This window comes from Haplochromis burtoni, unplaced genomic scaffold (genome assembly GCF_018398535.1).
Source record: "Haplochromis burtoni strain Fernald_Lab_line unplaced genomic scaffold, NCSU_Asbu1 Contig_226, whole genome shotgun sequence".
Lineage (NCBI taxonomy): Eukaryota > Metazoa > Chordata > Actinopteri > Cichliformes > Cichlidae > Haplochromis > Haplochromis burtoni.
In genome coordinates, this window is record NW_024582587.1 from 464,722 (window position 1) to 477,841 (window position 13,120).

The following is a 13,120-nucleotide window of genomic DNA, read 5'->3' on the forward strand; positions in this document are numbered from 1 at the left end:
AAGACCCCCCAATAAGTGAGAGAAAACCCCAACAATCAGATGACCCACTATGAACAAACACTTGGTGAGAATGGAAAGAAAAAAACTCCTTTTTTAACAGGAAGAAACCTCCAGCAGGACCAGAAGTGCTGTGATCAGATGGGTACATAAGAGAACAATTTGTGGTTCTTCATAGTAGAAGGCAAATTTTACAGTTCATCATGTGAGAATTTTCCTATTAAATCTCACAGGAGTCCCTTCAGAGTTTATGAATACACTTCTCTCAAAGCTACAAAATAAACCTGGTGGTGGTGCTAGTGGGGAAGCCATGGAATCATCAAAGTCATCATGATCCAGCCTGTGGAGAATACGAATGTGTGTGCAAAAGTTCATGACTATCCATCTCTCTACGTAGTTTAACCACCACAGCTACTCACCTGCCACCTGCTGATTGACTTGGATGTAAGCATACAACAAGCGTGGCTTATTATCGGATAACATTCTTGCTTCAGTTCAGAGGCTGGAATCAAAGGCACTCGCCTTTGAGGATCACTTTACACGAGCCAGCGCGACAAATGCAGTTTGTTTGTGGCGTGTGTGCATGCTCTGAGATAGCATCAGCACTTTCCTTAATCTTGTACCACGATGCAGCGTCAGACATTAATCCCTCTTCCTTGCTTCAGACCGCGCAAGCATCTCATCATGAAAGCCATTAGAGCAGCAATAAAAATGAGATGTATGTGTAAACTTGTCTACGGCTGCCATTAGATTCAAATCTGTTTTGTTTGAATGGGAGGAAACATCTGCTCACAAAGTGGCATGGTTATGAGTTAAAAACCCAGTAAAATCGAAACAATAAAACAAAGAAAATCTGTCAGTTCCGGTTAATTACAATGTTTTCTTCAATTATAGTCGTATATTGTTTCTCACATTCGTACGCACGGACGTCACATCGTCTTCCTTCTCTGAACTGTGACTGAGAAGGTTGGTCTGCTGTGGTGAAACTCTGCTGCATTTTTGCATTTCTCAGCTTTTATCCAGTCCATTAGGCCCAGATGACCTCTGCCTGGACACTAACAGCTACCACCCCTGTGACCCCCGCCCTTGACCTTTGCCCCGACCCCCCTTCACCTTAACCCCATTCAGTAAAAGAAGAGGCCGCTGAGAAGAAGTGGATGCTCGCCCAGCGCCTCGAAGGGAGCTAGGGTTACTGGAGCATGTGGCTTCATTAACAAATATCTGTCTGTTTGCTGCAGTAATGAGTAAGGCAGCCATTTAAAGTTAAGAACAGCCGCCTGGAATCCCAAATCGCGGGACAGGCTGCCGATGTCAATCAGAAGTTAAGGGTTCACCAAAGGGCGGTCTCCAGGCTACCTGCTTCCATCACCACTAATATACATTCTTATATAGACAGGGTTGAAGGGTGCACCAGTGGAGTGATAAGCCCTCACAGATGAAGAAGCGATACAGACAGAGAGAGGAGAGTCAAATGAGGTGCCTACACCCCCTTCTGGACAGAAATGTTACTGACATTTAATTCATAATGAGCATAAACTACCTTTCTAAGGTCTTACTTTTTTAAAATTTTAATTAAAAGATCTATTTTGTGTTTTTTTCTTGTTGTTTTAACCCTCTGCAAAGCTGTTAGTATCTGGATGCTTTGATTTATAAAACTGCTCTGTGTTTTAATGCGACATTGGCTTTTAAGTCCTACTAAAACTCAGTCTGCCTGCAGCGCCATCACATATTACATGTCCACTTGCTGTAATCATAAGCACTTTCTTTCTTGTTTAATGTTAATATGAAACATTTTCAGACGCCTAAAAAAATTACCTTATTGATTAAATGACAGGAAAAAAAGCTAAATATTTAAAATATATGTCTTTTGGTTCATTTTTACTGATGAGGCCCATTAGTGTCATAAAAAACATTTTTCTTCATCTCATTGTTGGCACGGTGCAACGAATGACAATGTGTGATTTATTCCATTCAGTGCACGCCAGCGACGTCTGCTAACACCACCCAGTGTCGACTGGTCCTCAATCTTGCTATCCCCATGTGTCATTTTTGCAATGCAGTTTTACCTAAATCAGGATCCCAGTTATGCTCATGCTGAATTTACCATTTTTATTTATTAAATAAAATTCATTGCCACATATCTAAAACAGGCTGTCGCTGACACACTTGCACTAACAAACAGTGTTTGAATGATTGGACACTAAGTGAGATCCTGGATTACAGGAGGTTGTGAAACAGCTAAAGTAGCAGCAGTAGCGTGTTGGAGTCAAGTGACGCATGGTTAGTCTGTCAGCTGAGCTCAGGAAGGGAAGCCATAGCATTTCGTTTTGGTACTGACATATAGACGAGCGGACAGATGGACAGGCCGATGGAAGGGCAGATGGAGTGCCAATGCCAATGAACTGATGAGCCACACCAGCACCCTGCCTTCCAGATCCACTGATGCATGCTGGTGCTGATCTGAACTGCTGCTATCTGTGTGTTTGATTCTATGTGCATGTGTATATTTGTGCATCAGTGTGTGAATGCATATATCTTATTGTGTATAATTGTGTGTGTGTGCGTATGTGTGAAGATGTGTGGGTAGCTGTTTATTGGTGTGCTATCTCATCAAGGCCCTGATAAGCCTGGGGGACTCCAGCATCCCCAAACAGCCTTGGAGCTGGAGCAGCGGACCTTTGCCGAGTAAGTGTAAACAGCTAAAGGCAACAAGTGTCTTGATTGAGCAAACAGATAGCAGCTGTGAACACGGACTTTGACTCATGGCTTCCTATCAGATAAACCGGACATGTGGTGCTAGCGGGGAAGATGAATGCAATACGAAGCCCAAACTTTGTATCTTCACTTTGGATTTTCTATGGCTTATTTAGCAGAGCAGCTTGTCTCTGAAACTAAAATTAGTATTGCCTCGGAACTGCAATGTGATGCATATTAGGCAATTTCACAGTTTGTCTGTGGATAGACCTTAATCTCAGTGAAACCTGTTTTTAGTTCTGCACAGATGCTTATTTTTAAATTAGCATTTATCTAAAAAAGTTGTTGAAATCCCATTCTGCATGCACAAGACCTGATAAAGTCTCTACTTTAGCACTAGATTCTCTCTAGTGCTGCTCTGCTGTTTTCCTCGTTTATCCTATTTACACACTTGACATACTTTAAAAAGTTGTACACCCCGGCCTTTAACAGAGTGCAGCCTTATCAAAAACACCAATACAGCACACAGTAATAAAACTAGTCCCCCTGTTTAAACAAAAGCCCTGGAGTGACATTTGTATTATCATAAAAATGTACTTTCAAGAAAAAAAAAGCCCACCATGTTGTAGGCTGTGCTATGAAATAGTGTATCATTACATTATTATTGCTCATGCATTCAAGTAAAGCAAGATTCTATTGTTACACTTATTTAAATTAAAGTTCATTTTTTAATCCAACTGCAGCTAATGATTGCATTATTCCTCCATCACTGTGGATGAATCTGCTCATTATCATTCCATCTTTGGGCTGTGGGAGGAAGCAGAAAGAATCTGTGGATTAACTGGAAGAACAGACACACGCTGCACGATAAGAGTCCTTTTGGTAGTTTCAGCAAAACAAGTCTTCTTCTTTTTTTGCAGGCTCCTTTATATGTTTTGCGTGCACAACCTTTTTTATTGAAACATTTACCTAAAGACGCCAGGCTGAGTAACAAATACAGTATTTCCCTCATGCAATGACCCAAATAAAGCCTCAAATTTCTGCAGAACTTGAGAGAATGTGCTCACATTCAACCACTGCTGATTTCAGAGTTACTGTATGTGAGAGACCAAACTAACTCCATACAGGATCAGGAATCAATTTCAGGTCCAATTTCCAATTAAAAATAAATAAATTTCAGTTTTAAAATGACACTTTAGTGTTAGAGAGGCACCTGCTGATTGCCATGGCAACTCCTGATTTGCTTTTAGAGCAGTCTCATATCCATACTCTTTGTCACACAGTGACATTCTTATTATTCCTCCCATTCTTGTGTTCCTACAGTCACTCAAAAGTCTTCTCAGCATATTTCACTGGCACTACAAGTCACTTCAGTTGGGTTGAGTTCAATTTTATTTATAAGGCGCCAAATAACAACAACAGTCACCTCCCTCAAAGCACTTTACATTGCAAGGTAAAGACCCTACAATAATAATAATAACAGATAAATGTGGGTTTATTTTAACTGAATTACTTCTCAAAGTGTATTGTTTACATATTGGAATGAGATAACCCTCAAACCTCCATTTTGGTTGTTCCCAGGGGGACTCTAGTGCTTTGTCAGGAAAACTAAGACCCCTTAGCTCCACCTATAATTGGAACAACGGTGTAATTACAGTGGCTACATGTGTAAGATCCACAGCAATACTATATCCCATTAAGATAATAACTAACTGAGGCGTCACTAAACAATAACTGAGCCACTTTTAGTTTCTTTCATTAAAGTGAAAATTTTCCATTTCCCGTGACCAAATGTAAATGCTGGCAGGGCCACCGTGACACTGCTACACTGAAATATTAACGTTTTTCAAACTGCAAACTGGTGTTCTGTCCCTGTAGGATGTTTGTCTTACGACGGTACTTTATCATAAGTGCAGAACCGGGTGTGGTGTGGTCCACATCCAGCTACAACCCGTTTACAAAGCCACTTGTGACTAACTTGCATTAGAATTATAGGGCCAGGCCATATCTTTTAAAACAGTTATCACATGGCAGGTCAGAGGAGGTCCTCGAGGCACATTAAAAATAGATCATCCAATAATGCTTTAAGGAAATCTCGTTGAGTTCCTGGTGTTGCTTTGCTGTAGGTTAGAGATGAATCGTTAATGTCACAGTAGGATACACACTCAGCATCAATCCTGCGCTGTGACTCACCGGCTGTTGCCCGGCCAAACTAAACCAAATATTTCATCTACAATGTAAAACATGCTTGCAGCCATAAACACGCCTCAAATCTCAGTGGGCCGCGGCCTGAAAAATGATTTTAACCATAACCGTAAGCGCTCCCCCCTCTCCCTCTCTCTCCCTCTCGCCTGGTGAGCGTTTATTTATGTAGATTGGATAGAGTGGCGTATAATTATTCCACTGCTGCCAATGTCTTCTTTTATTTATTCCTCATTTCCTTTCCTCTGCAGAGATGAATATTGTCTTGGGATGAGGAGAAACAAGAAGCACACATCTATCTTTAGACGTGCACCGGCCACTTGTGCATGGATCTGATTACAGGTTTTAATTATTTGAAAGTTCCTCTACAGTGAAAAGTCCTGAGGGTTGACTTTAATAGCGCTAAGTGTATATTCCAACTATTAATTACACCTCTCAGATCTAAATTCAGCCTGCTTGGAATTTAATGAAGAGTGTGTGTGCGTGTGCACACTAGTGTGTTCCCTTGTGTTTAAACTGAATGTGTTTGTGTGTGTGTGTGTGTGTGTGTGTGTGTGTGTGTGTGTGTGTGTGTGTGTGGTATGATTCTGAATCTTAAAGCATGTTATTGCATTTTAATGTACAAGTGTTTGCTGGGTAGCATGGCAGACGGAGCATTTGTGTTGCTATGTGTGTGTATTTTTCCATTTCCCCTCTTGCCTTTAAATAAGAGCATTGCCACTGAGCTGTTTATTGGCTCAAGGTTTCTGCAGCGGTAATGATGCAAGGAGAATTATGTGGGCTGAGCTGAAGTCTGGGAGGCCTGCGCACCCTGGCCTTTCTGAAGTTACATTTAACCCAAGCAAAAAGCACTGCCAAGGAAACTAAGAGTATGTGTTCCTGTAACTGAGTGTGTTTATGTGTGTGTGTGCATAGAGGAAATTATGCTTTTTTTTCCTCTTCCCTTTTTTCTTTTTATCCTGAAACACCTAAATGTCCATAGTTCTGGTTGGCCTTCTTTCATTTATAAATTGTGAGTGGTTTTATGAAGTGGGCTGAATAACAGCTGTTAAAATATGCATTAGACACAGTGAGCGAGTGTGCCTGGGGAAAGAACATTATGTTGGTTTTGGTGCAGACTGCACTTTGCAGCATCACAGGTTTCAAGAAAAGTCATGACCTTTTACAGAACACCAAAGTGGTGGTAGTTTAGTTATACAGACAACAATGTTTGTGGATCATAAATGCATCACAGTGTTGGGATTTTATTTGATACAAAATCCCAGACAGGTAATTTAAGTATAGTAAAGTGACCTAGTTTTACTGCATTATATGTATTTCGCATGTGACTTTTGGACGAGGTAGCCCTTTGTGGTTTGTTTTACTATGAAACAGGAGTTCTCATAGTTTTGATAACTGCAATTTAAAAAAGATGTGTCAAAACCCTGTAATGTGTCCACAGGATGGGGAATATTTTTCTGCTGGTTTAACCATTAGTTCATGCTTTTGCATTCACGGACACCCACTGTCTTCGTCGGTGTTATGACAGTTTAGCCTAAAGAGAAGTCTTAGCCTTTAAATGATTAAAACAGAAGAGTTGAAATTAAGGAAAAATGTGTCTGCGCTGATACGGTCCATCATGGTGTGCAATGAAAAGAGGATGAATATTTTTAATTTTCTAGTTACATTTCAGGACCAAAATAATCTTAGGAAGGGCCGTCATTGGCCATTGATAAAGCTACGCTTTATGGATGCTGCTTTTCAAAATAAACAGGAGTTGAAAGTAAGCTCTTCATTTCAAATGACAAGTTCTTAAAGGTACAGAGTCATTTTTTGAGGTTATTAAATAGAAAGAAAGGATACTATTCTCTGATAAAATAATCTATGAAAAAAACAGAGCAGTGGGTTTGCAGTTTGTGAAAGCCAGCATGTTCAGTAGGAGACATCTCCCTTCCTACTTTTACATATTTGGCTGGAGATTGGCCACAAACATATGTCGCAAGCCATGGCGAGACATTTAAATTAATCTCTGCACCTTCAGACTCAAGATATGAATCATCACACCTAGGTTTTATTGTTGGAAAAGGGTCCTCTTCACCAAAGAAATGAAAACACCTAAAAAACCCAACAAAGTTACACCAACTACAAAGATTCAATAACAGCATCTCATAGAGGCTAACTGTATGGCTGACTATAACAAGTCTGTGCTACAGGAGCCACCCTTTTAACATTTGGAAGATGCAGTGTAACTATCTGACAAATGCTATGGCTTGCTATGTGGTTTACTCCCTTGAGTGTGTGTTCCAGTTTGTCTGATTAAAATTCTACTAGCTCATTTGAATTGTTACTTAGCCCTAATTAGCAGGTAGGATCCAGTGTATCTAAAAAACACTGGATCATACAATCTTCTGGCTCCATGATAATGATAATGCTAAATTTGGGGCTTTAAAATGTGAGTTAAAAATGCTACAGCCTTCTTTTATATACACTGTATTGATGACTTTTGAGATGGATCTGAGTGTCACTTATAACATTGTGTAGAAAGTTAGAACTAATGACCGATGCAAATGTTACTGTACAAAGAGTGATTTTAGGTTGTTTGTTAAAATTAATTCATAAATTATGTGCCTATGCATTTTAGATAGTCACTGATAGGTAATATATGATAATATGACAGATAATAGCAGAATTTTGAGGCAGTATTTGTCTTTTTAAATATACCCGTTCTCCTCAAAGATGCATTGATTACCACAGTAATGAAAAAGCAAAGCATTGTATCCTTCTGATCTTAATGGTGAAACAAGGTCCATCATTCATCAGTAACAAAGTCGACTCTCAGTGAAAAAGAAAAGTTACCATTTGTCTAAGGGATGGTGTGTGTGTGTGTGTGTGTGTGTGTGTGTGTGTGTTGGTGCTTGTTCTTGTTTGTCTGAGGAGAGGGGAAATGGCCTGTGATGTTGTGGGACACACAGGTGTATCGGAGTTAAAAGCATTAGGTGTCCGAGTCCGTGGATTCCTGATACGGTGGTGAAATGTGGCTTCGTTTAGCACAGCAAAGGGCCTGACATTAGAGAGGGTGATGACAGTAATAGTTAGGAGGGTCAGCTAAACTTTACCACACACAGGACTGAGACAGAGAGAGAGAGACAGGAAGAGATGAATGTGCCTGATTACATTTGTATGAAAGTTGAATGAATTTAGTTCACGCGTTAAATTCTGTGTATCATAAATTTGTCTTTGAGGATTCAGAAATGCTCTGCAGTTCTCTGCAGTTCTGGGGCTCTATGCTGTCCCTTCACTTCATTTTTCATGTTGTGCATTCTGTTCCTTATTATATGACACATAGCTGACATGTCACAGCAGATACAAAAAAAGCTTCTTTTTTTGTTAAAAGCTAAAAATTAAAGCACTGAGCGATTGCTGTCTGGTGTTTCAGATGTCTGTGAATCATTAACAGATCACATGGTTTAATTTCAGTAGTCCAATATCTCACCAAGAGCACCAGTCAGCATTAGAGAAAAACTGAAAACAGATTTGTGTATAATAAAATGCTTTCTCTTCTTTCCTCTGCTATTAATCATCTGACAAACGTTCAAGTTTATCTGATGTTCTTGTTTATAAAACCCTGTATAGTAGTTCAAACTGGCTCTAACTCCAGAAGATAGAGGCGTGACACGCTGCTTGCATACCGATGCTTCAGTAATTAATAAGCTAAACGGGTCCGAAATTAGTCAGAAGGATAAAAACAGTACTTTTGCCGTATTCTTAGCAACTTCAACTATATTTTCTGTAGGATTCTACATGTGGAACTTTCACTTGCAGTTGACTTTTCGTTTCCCTTTGGTGTGTATGAACTTAACTACAGGATCTGAATATGTTTTCCACCACTGTTGCCTAAATAACTGAAGGTGTTTTCTGTGCTGACAGCTAACTATTAAAGTGAAGTTTATGCATATAACAATTGTTCCCTGAGGGAAACAAAAGATGGCTTCAATATGAGACAATTTTTCTTCCTGGATATCTTATAAGGTAGACAGTTTGTATTAAATTCAAGATCTACATAATTACATTTTCACAGGATCAGAATTTTTTGACTGGAGAGAATCCGCTGAGGAACAGGCTCTGCAGGGAGTGTTATGGATTGAGTAGTTAATTAGTTTTTATTATGTATTTAAGTCAAAGTTGGTCTGCCTAGAATTGTTTCTGCTACATTTTTTGTTGCTATTAAATCGCCACTGTGACTGAAAAGACAAAAATGGAGAAAAAATGGTTCTGATAATAGGCTTCGTGTGGGTAAATGAATAACTTCCTTCATTTCTGATTAGTCTCTAAGTAAGCAGAAGGGAATGTAATTTTAGATGTTTTTGGCAGCAGAAGGCATCTTTCTTGTATCTGTCCCAAACTGCATTTTGTTTATACAGAATCAGATTTTTTGGGTTGATTTGCTTTGGCAGAGAGTAGCTTTAGGCTGCCTCTGCCTCCCACCTGACCTTGCTATACTTAACATTAAAATGCATCTTGCCATGAAAACTTTTAAATTGGATGCAACTGGATTTGAAAGGACGATGTCAGTGACTTTAGTCTTAGAATTTAGTTCATATTGTCTCTTTATTCCCCAGCTAGTTTTCTTTAAGCATAGACTGCATATAAATGTGATGGTAGACACATCATCGGCAATATCTTTGCAATATCTTGGTATTCAAGTTGTCATATGCACAGCACAAATCTGATTAATAATGTATCTTCAGTATATCCTAAGGAATTTAAACTTCTTTGTTGTTTCCATCTGCACACACCCAAGGTGCATGCTAATGCAAACAGAAAGGAAATGTGTGCCTTCAGAACAGACCCAGATGGATGCTCCAGCAAAAGAAACAGTAGTCAAAGACTGTCAATGAATTCTCCAACAGTCACTGGAGACATCAGGGTTGGCAAGGTCATTCTTTCTGCTTGGCTAGGCACATGCATGCACACACACTCACACACAGGTGTTCATTGTTCAGTCAGCCTTCCATCATCCTTCACGCCTGGGGCTATGAATCAGTTTGAGAGAGAGAGTCAGAGAGGGCTCTTTAAAGTAAACAGGGTTGAGCAGATCTCCATTTTCTGGTCAGATTTATTGGTCTGGCATTCGACCCCAAGTGCCCTATGCATGAGTGGGCCAAGTGATGGGCCAGGGTGGTGGCGGTATCTGTATTTCATTGAAAAAGTTAATTGACTAGTAGTAGCAAGTAACAGGTCAGCTGGAGGTCAGAGGGTTAGGCAGTGGGTCATTATTTGGACAAAATCCAAGGATACATAACAATGTCAGCAAGACAAGAGTATAGAGTAATTTCATACATAAAAGCAGCAAAGTGAAGGTCTGGGGGATTTTATTTTGATTTATTTCAGTTGGGGTTTTTTGTCTTGTTTTTTTTTGCTAAGATTCAGAGAGTGGTATTTAATCAGGGAATGCGAGGAGAGCAGTGCTTGTCCAGTGAAATCTAAGAATGGACATTTCTCTCCTGTCATCTCAAACAGCATTTGGTCATCAGGGTTCTGGTCTGTTTGATCATACATTTAAATTCATGCCGTCTTGTGGCTATTGCCTTTGGAGGCAAGCTTGACTCTGCTTGTATCCAGTTCCACTGAAATCTGTAGCATCCCTCAAATGTTTGAGTGCCTACGTCCTGTTAACAGTGGCTTGAGCTGCTAAATCTGCGAGGCCTGGTGATTTGTACATTTATTTTGGATAAATCTCTAACAGGAGACAGATGAGAGAGTAGTAAAAACGCTGCTTCGAGCTCAGTTATATGGTCTGTGCTTTATGAGGAAACAGAGCTAGTATTAGCAAGAATGCACTCTATGATTTATCATCTTAGCAGATGAATGTTCTCCTACTAACCACCTTGACCAACATGTGATGTTAAAGTGCAGAGATCAGTTTTTAACAACTCCTTTAGCATGTTAGCTAACAAAGCACCGATAATGGAAACTCCTGCCTTGTCCAGTCTAATAAAACAGGCAAGTAGAACAGCTGCAGGGTCAACCAGAAATTTCAGACAAATAACTTGATTGACTGAATGTGCTCAAGCCTTTTAATTTAGCTAAGAAAAAAACAAAGCAGAATAGGCCTCAAGGTGGTTTACATTTTAAGGTAAATACTATACAATAATAGAGAGAAAACCCAACATTTAGACAGTTCCCTATGAACAAGCACTTGGCGATAGTGGAAAGGAAAAACTCCTTTTTATCAGAAATTAACTGAACCTCCCTGAACTTGGTTATGACAAGATTCAAGGAAGCTGAGTCACCAGTTGGGAATGAAGATTACATGAAAAGGAGTGAAGAAGAAATGCTCCATGCATCATGGGAAGTTGCCAGCAGCCTAGGCCTATGGCAGCATAACTTGGTTAGTTGTTGAGGTCACCTGATTCAGACCTAATTATATGTTTTATCACAAGTTTTTAAAGCCTAATCTTAAAAGTACAGGTGGTGTCTGTCTCCTGAATCCAAACTGAAAGCTGAGCGCTCCGCCTCCCATCCTACTCTGAAATACCCTAAGAACCACAAGTAAGGCATCAGTCTGAAAGCAGAGTGATCTATTGGGGTGAAATGGTAATATGAGGTCTGATTATACATTTTAAACAACTTTTTTTACATTTATATTTAGACAGACCAATGCGTTAGCATAAAATGCACATTATCATGCCAATATAATATAACTGCCAAAATAATGTCTTATAGGCATCTTGCTTACCAGCTTATTAAGTTATTAGGCTTATGAGATAGTGAGTTTTGAAGACATATTACCATAACGAATTTGCCATAAAACAAAAGTACTGGAATAAATTCAGATTGTTATCAGATGATTGCACAAATGTCTTGTTGAAACAAGCCTGGAACATTTATTTAGACAATCATCTTAAAGCACTGTCCCAACATTAATTCCAAATCACCATCGAGATTGAGGTCTGCATGTAGAAAATCACCTTTCAAATTTGATAATATTAATAACACAGACTGAAAAACTTTGCCTGAAAGGTTTCGAAAAACTTTTTAAATTTCCCCTGGAAGTTGCACTTAAACCAAGATCTTGCTGCTGTTGAATTCGCTCATGTATATTTCAATACATGATTATTTTGGCACCATGTCTCAAGTTGGATGAAAAGCATTTAAAATGAGAGCGAGAGATATAAAATGGTTGTCCATCCAAGGACTGTTGAGACTCATCACACACAACTACAAATGTGTACCCCATGGTGGCCCTAGAGGAACCCTGAGGAAACGCACTTGAATTTTTTACCAAGTTTTATGCTAATTCAGGGAATAAATGTTGAGATATTTCAAATGATAAGTGGCAACTTTGACCTCCTGCAGGGCACACTGCAGGAAGAGATCAAAAAGCTCCTTATTCATCCATCATGCAAAGTAATATCTGAACCACATCTAATCTCAGTCTAACAACTTGCTAGCAGTGCTAGCTGGAAAATCAAAGACTCACCAAGGTAACTTTGGCAAGTTTGAGGTAAGGATGATAATTCTGTTACAGTTATTAATTTACATGAAATTTCTGAACATGCAAAAAGTGTCTTATCAAACTCAATACACGTGCATGCTCATTGACAAGCATGTTTCTCTCCTCCATTTTTTTCCTCTCCTTATCCTTTATCCCTCTATTGTTTCACATTCCAGTTTCATTCCGCCACGGGAACATAATTGAATTCCAGTTACCTGCATCAAAGAGACTTTCCTTCACCCTCTTTAGGCATGGACCACGTTTCAGTGACAGGCAAATTGATTCCTCAGTAGGAGGGGATAATCTAGGCAGGGGAGGGAGAGAATGCTGTGATTAAGTTGGAGACATTGTGAAGGCAATCGAATCTGCCTGAGGAGATCGCTATCAGATAATAAGCTGGATAGTTAGATCAGAGTCTTGTTTGACAACACCATTCCTCTGCAGAGTTGTGTCCTGACTCATGCGTCAATGAAGGCAGAAGAAGCAGGATAAACATTTGATTTTTATTTTATTTTCACAGCTTTATTTCCATCATCAAAACTGCCCCAAAATATCCTGTCCTTTAAGGGTCTATGGCAATGTAGCTTAAAATTATGTTTCGATCGATCCTTATGCAGTGCTGATACTTGAAGCAGTCAGTATGTTTATGCCAACTGTGAATCTATCTATCTATCTATCTATCTATCTATCTATCTATCTATCTATCTATCTATCTATCTATCTATCTATCTATCTATCTATCTATCTATC